Source organism: Quercus robur, chromosome 11, assembly GCF_932294415.1.
Source record: "Quercus robur chromosome 11, dhQueRobu3.1, whole genome shotgun sequence".
NCBI lineage: Eukaryota > Viridiplantae > Streptophyta > Magnoliopsida > Fagales > Fagaceae > Quercus > Quercus robur.
The window spans coordinates 42,774,404-42,780,892 of NC_065544.1; the positions used below are offsets into that span (position 1 = coordinate 42,774,404).

The following is a 6,489-nucleotide window of genomic DNA, read 5'->3' on the forward strand; positions in this document are numbered from 1 at the left end:
CAAATTTCAATTTACAACTTTAGCAAGTTGTGAAAGGATAATGAACAATTTTATAGCACAATCAACTCAAATGGATCAAGCATTTAGTAATGTAATCAAACACTAATAGTTTAATACACATCAATGTTATCAATTCTGTTCTAACCAAAAAATTCTATTATGGTTTATTAATTGGTACGAATCACTCATATGTTTCATCTCGGCCTAAAATCTAGTTTATTCTAATTTGTTCTGATAAATTTCAGCCGTATGTGAACAAAACAATAAGCTTTTTTTCATGGCTCAAGTTTTTAATTTTATTCTTAGAATATGGAATTTGGATTTGATTCTTTTATTTGATATCACCGTCAAGAGAAATTGGAGCAATTTGAGTTATTTATTTGATTCATCATAAATATTTTCTTGATTTGATATTTGAAATTTGGTGTATTAGGCTATACTATAAATTCATTCTAAAATTAATGTCCTTATTATATATATGGTAATATTAAAAATATTTATGATTTGGTTTTGCATAGATAATTTGATATGTTATACAACTTTTTGATGAATTATTTTGTGTTATTAGAGGTAACTATGCAATGGTAAGTCAAAATTAACTAATAATAAAATGTTTATTTTTAATATACAAACCGTAAGAATGTCAATTTTGATACATGCCATTTAGACATTATAAAATGAGATCCTACAAAATAAATAAATAAATAAAAATAATACAATTAGATTTTTTGTTTGTGTGAAATATAATACGGTTAGATTTAAACCTAAACCTTAAGGATGCATGTAATTAATGTCTACCAATTCCAAGTACTCTTTTTCTCTCTTTTAAATATTAAGAATTTTTGAAAGATAATTTTTTCAATTAAATATATAATTATGTAAGTGTACAGTAGGACCCATCCCTTTGTGAGAGGGAGAGAGTATATTTCTAGAATATACAATAATTTTCCCTTAAAAAAGATAAGTTACTTTCCATGCAAAGACATTGTGCAGTGAAGTTTTAGAACTCTTAAAGGGCATCATTTTTTTGAAACTCCATAAAAAGGAAACTAATTAAACACATGTATATATGCATATATAGGAGACTTGATTTATTCAGGCCATGCTATTCTCCATCTCCACCTTTAATAATAAGACTGTCACACTTTGCCCTCTGGCTCTGGGACACAAAACACCACAAGCAGCAAACGTAACAGAGGGACATATTACACAGAACAAGTAGCACAATCTTCTTCTTGAAGCTCTAAATGATGTGGAGCCTTACACGGTATGTTAGTTACCACTGTCACTGTCACTAATGCCGATTCCACAGCTTGAATTAATTCCACAATCGCCTAGTTTAACAATGAGTACAACAATGAAGATTAGAATTGTCCCTCAAAGGGAGATCATGCATATTTAAAGAATTATAGCTTAATTCAAATTCATTCTAGGATGCGTATTTAGTGTTAGTTAAAATAAGATAGCATGGTCTGAGTCTGAGGTGTTTCACAGGTGTGAGGCCAAGGTTGCCTACGATTAAAGTCTCAGGCCCAAGTCCATTCTTGGATCCATTGTACTATCCCTTGTATATTTATGGGCCTAGTAATCGGCTTTGTTTGTGATTTTCTCAATCGGGCTTTTTGTTATGCAATGTGTTTCCGTATAGCTTTATTTAGTTTGTATTATATGGTTCGTATTGTGATTGTAATGTATTAATGTTGAATAACTCAAGTCATAATTAAAAATCAAAAACAATTTATTTGAGATTTGACGTTAGAAGCTTTGCTATTTTATAATGTGTTATTGTTGTAAATCTCTGCAACTTTCAGGAGTGTGGCTTATGACCCTTGAAACAAGAGTTATATAACTTGCTTGAAACGCTATATGACGTAACCTACTGGAAATTATATTCCAAAACACAATATTAGATACCTTGCACCTAATCATTTCAATACATACCACAACCATACACATACTCTAAAGAACCACATTACAAAGTCTAAACCATCTCAAAACTCAATATTATATAAAATGCTCCAAGTCTCTTTCAATGTGTTCCACAACCACACATACATCAAAAGACCACAAATTAGTATATTACCAAGTCCGCAATAGTTCCAAAATCCTAACATGATAAACTAAAACTTCCAAGCAAAATAACAAAATACCAAATTTCACCAAGTCCACAATAATCCAAAATCCTGATGGAGGCGTTCAGCCATGAGAGTGGCAAGTTCAGCTTCTTTGGCTGCAACAGACAATGGAGGCGTGCCTTGGCATTGGCAGCCTCCTCAACCCTTGGTCTGTAGACTTCTAAGCATTGCCTCTCCAATTCCAACAGCGTGTGGTCTTTGTCTGCTTCACTCTCACCAATGTTTATGTCATTCCACATTTGCTGGTCTCATACAGCAGCAGTCAGCAGCAAAACCAATTAAGGAATTTTCATATGTAAGTGTTACTTTTCATTCAAAAGAGACTAAAATCTAGCATTATTAATATTTAATAGAATTTGAGCAAAAAATATGAGGTCATATTTCACAGCATGCACGATCCAAAGTTAGATGCTTAAATACAGCACCTACCTGGAGAGAGATAATTATTGGCAAAATTAATGAATCAGGGGTCTTACAACTTATGTTAGGTTTAATAACTAGAATAAAGATAATAGATTTAGTACAGCTATTAAGTGGCCAGTTACACAAACTCTCCAATAAGCATAGAAGATGCTTATACATATTTTAATCTAGTGTAGTGAGGCAGGCCAACCTGAAGAAACAGCACTTTGTAGATTAGCTCGCCCTGTGTACTCTGATAGTGCTGATACCTATCTGTTCAACAGAAAAATGAAATAAAAAGTCAATAGATAAAGATTGCTAATGTTATATGAAGCAGAAGCTTTCTTAAATCTCACACACACACACACACATACAAACAGTTGTTTCATAAGTTGGAAATTGACTGATGTCTACTACATGTTTTGTGGTAATAAAATAAATAAATAGATAAGTAAATAAATATTTGTAATACAAATTAGGAACTCAGAAGCTTAGCAAATTTAGAATTACAAAAGAAAAGAACTTTACCCTAGTAATGCATCAAGCCACACATATATGGTTTGCTTATTGTCATTAGGAACTGGGATGCCCCAATACACTGATGCTTGGGAAACTGAAAAAAATCTCTTAAGCCACTTTTGATCCAGCTTTACACCTTCAAGAAAAAAAGATTATGGAAGTGATTAATAGAAAATTCCATATAGCAAGATACAAAAAGGGTATTCCTAACATTTCATCAATAAATTGCCAAGGGGAAAGAGATGCAAAGAGAATTTTAGATTAAATTCATAAAAACTGATTCCCCTGCCAAGCATGATCGACATTTGACAGCAGAAGCACTATCAATACAGGGCATGTCACCAATAAATCTTTACCCAAAAGGCGTATTTAAAGCATTGTTGGTTCAGCACAAAAACGTTTTAAGGAATACATTAGCAATCATGGCATAATGACTCTTCAAAAAGAATATCTTGAATGGAAAGTACCATCAAATGCATTCTTTCATGTGTCTATAACTATAGCAATAGCTAATACAAATTTACTACAACAGTATATACACAATATGCTAATTATTATGCTTACAGCATTCTCAATCAGCATGCTCAGGCTCTTAGCAGGATACTAATCATGCTGAACGCAGCCCCCAAAAAAATCTTTTAACAGTAAAGCTCAAGGACAACTATTTAGGACATGCTAGACTAATTTTTTTCATAATTACCTACTATCTCACCTCATTTAACAGGAAAGAAGGCTGAAAAAAATTTGGATTTTGTGTCAAAAGTTTCTTCCAAGAGTTTTTTATTTTTTGATAGTGCAAAGTAGTAATTATCCTCTTTCCACACAACACATGACTTCAGTTGCATAGGGCAACAGTTGTTATCAAGCAATTCTTTCTCATCCTGCAGATTCATAGAGCTAAAGACATTACACTATTGTGGTACACATACAAACCTCTCTCAAACAAAATGACCACAACAAATACGTAAATACATACATTCAAACAAAACAGTGCATATATGAAAATGGAAATCAGCGAGAACCTATATAAAATAAAAAAGGAATTCCACATAATGAGTAATCTCAACAAGTTCTTGTAAATATCAAAGGAGATTTTCTACACAAATACTAGCACCCACAAAAATAAAAGAACTCACTTTTTATCAAATGCTCAATTATAGATAATGCAATAACCCCATCACTAATCCAAAAGTATGTATGTGAATATAAAAACAATAAGCAGATAAGGGAAATTAAATTTAAATAATGTTGCTACATCCACATTTACAAGTTCAAATGCAAATATTACCTGATACTCCTCACAGCAGACACAATAAATTCCTTCATATATATACAGGTATCACCATTGGCAAGAACACTTGAGTAAAATTCCTTCACAATTGATTCATGCTTGGGATCTGACAGATCAATAGTCCGAATGAACTTATCATAAGATATGTCTAACTGCAGGCAGAACGTAAACAATAAAACAAAGGGGATCATTAAAATTTGGAAAATATGCACAACAATTGGAACATTCAACAAGTCAGGCTAAAGTAAATTGAGAGTGCATTAGTATCTTGGGTTAATATTACATCTTTCCAGAGTGTCTTATATTCTTGTTAAATTAACATCGCAATGTTCACTTGGGTCGGAACCCCGGACTGCTGCAGCAGTAGCAATTTTCTCCCCATGCTTATCCGTGCTGGGAATAAATACAACTTTCTTCCCTAACAGCCTCTGCCACAAGATATGAACCATAAAAGTTTTGCCCTTTACATCATATTTTAACACTAGAATTGTTCGAAAACATAAAATTACAACAATGCACATTTTTCCCTGACTTGCTTGCCTATATGCTATTAAAATTATATACACACACAGAGTTTTCAAATAAAACCACAAAGCTATTTGAATTTACTCTTCATTAGTAAAAGAGCCGAGCTTTTGATTTGTTTTTACATCTTCTCAATTCATGAAAAACATATAAACCAATCGAAGGGTATTTCTAGTTAATTGAAGCTGTGCAGAGTGTCCAGAAAGTAAAAAAGACAAAAAGAGAGAAAGAAAACTTTTTTTCATTTATGGTTAATGGTTCTTTATGTGGTTAGTGCTTGTTATATTCTTGAAATGTTTTCACACCTGTAACCAACACACAAACAACACATCTAGGCTAACCCATCTGCCATAATCAATGTAAACTCTAAAGATGTTGGTTTATATCAAAATGGAAAAGAATGCATATCAGAACCAACACAACCCATACTTCAGATTACACCAAATCAGAAAAAACCTCATAGATTCAATCCATATTTAAATTGATAGTAATGAAATACTTATCAACTCCATTTTAAGCATTTCTTCAATATAATATGTTCAAACCTCAAAGACCCAACCCATACTTCAGATCCAAGAGATAGGTATGCAATTCTAATTCCAAAGTATACAAACTCTAGCTCCCAAACTATACTACTGCTTTCATACTTCGTAGTCTCTTAACTAAAAAAATCTTTTTTTTTTTTTGGGGGGAAACAAACAGAGTTAAAGAGAGACCTGTAATCGGAAGAAAAAGCGGCGGAGTTGAGATCGCCGACCACCGCGCCTCAGTTCATCGTCGGAGATCTGTATTTGAGTTTTCTTACAGGGAGAGGGAGACTGATGAACAAAAATGAGTTTAATAAAAAATAAATAAAAAAAGTAAATATTTGGAGCCCAAAGGCCGAAAGAGAAAAGACTGTCCCTTTTTTTTTTCCTTTTCTTTTTTAAGGTTTTATTTATTTATTTACTTTTTTAAAGGTTGTATTGGTTAAACTTTTAAATAACTCTCCAAATAAAGTAGGCCATACTTTGACGCGAAAATCTATTTTTAGTGTTTATTTTGAACTTTTTCCAGTGAACCGAAAAAAATTTATTAAAAATAAATCTCTCTTTTTTTTTTTTTGAGATAAAACTTTAGAGAATAAAAAATATAATTTTAAAATATAAGAAAAACCAATTTAATGCAAAGAACAAAAATAATATTTAGTTAATAAGACAAAATTTAGGTATAATAGGTACTCTTCCTTAAGTTTCTCTTTTAAGATTCAGACATGTGACTATTTAACTAAAAAATAAGTTTTTACCTTATGTAAAAATTCATATAGCAGAATTTTAAGAGAAAAACCTAAAGAACAGCACATAAATACTGTACCTAAGTTTTACTCTTAATAATATTAACAAATAAAAAACAACTAAATTCTTGGACCAGTTTGCACAATTCTTGAATTTCCTTTCTACATGAGACGCCCTCTTTCTCACGTGTGTGAATCATGAATTTACTGTGAGAAGGATTAAAATTTTTTTTTTGAGATAAAAAAAGATTTAATTCATAGATTGCCTTGCATGGATCTTCATTCCTAAAACCTCTTAGCCAAAAAAAAAAACCTTGCGCCACGCGGTCTTACAGAATATTCTT

General features: G+C 31.8%; 1 long non-coding RNA gene across 4 annotated transcripts; it reads right to left on the minus strand.

The window, feature by feature from the left end:
* Nucleotides 1–1,977: 1,977 nt before the first annotated feature.
* LOC126707381 (uncharacterized) lies at nucleotides 1,978–5,754 on the minus strand. 4 transcript variants are annotated; one of them, XR_007648934.1, is made up of 6 exons: nucleotides 5,589–5,754; nucleotides 4,345–4,775; nucleotides 3,769–3,937; nucleotides 3,066–3,192; nucleotides 2,749–2,810; nucleotides 1,978–2,377 (listed from the first exon to the last, which is right to left on the minus strand). It is a non-coding gene; the product is annotated as an uncharacterized LOC126707381 (long non-coding RNA). The 4 variants fall into 4 exon arrangements; XR_007648932.1 differs by lacking the exon at nucleotides 3,769–3,937 and having other exon boundaries at nucleotides 4,345–4,499; nucleotides 4,631–4,775; nucleotides 5,589–5,753; XR_007648931.1 differs by lacking the exon at nucleotides 3,769–3,937.
* Between the last annotated feature and the right edge of the window lie 735 nt (nucleotides 5,755–6,489).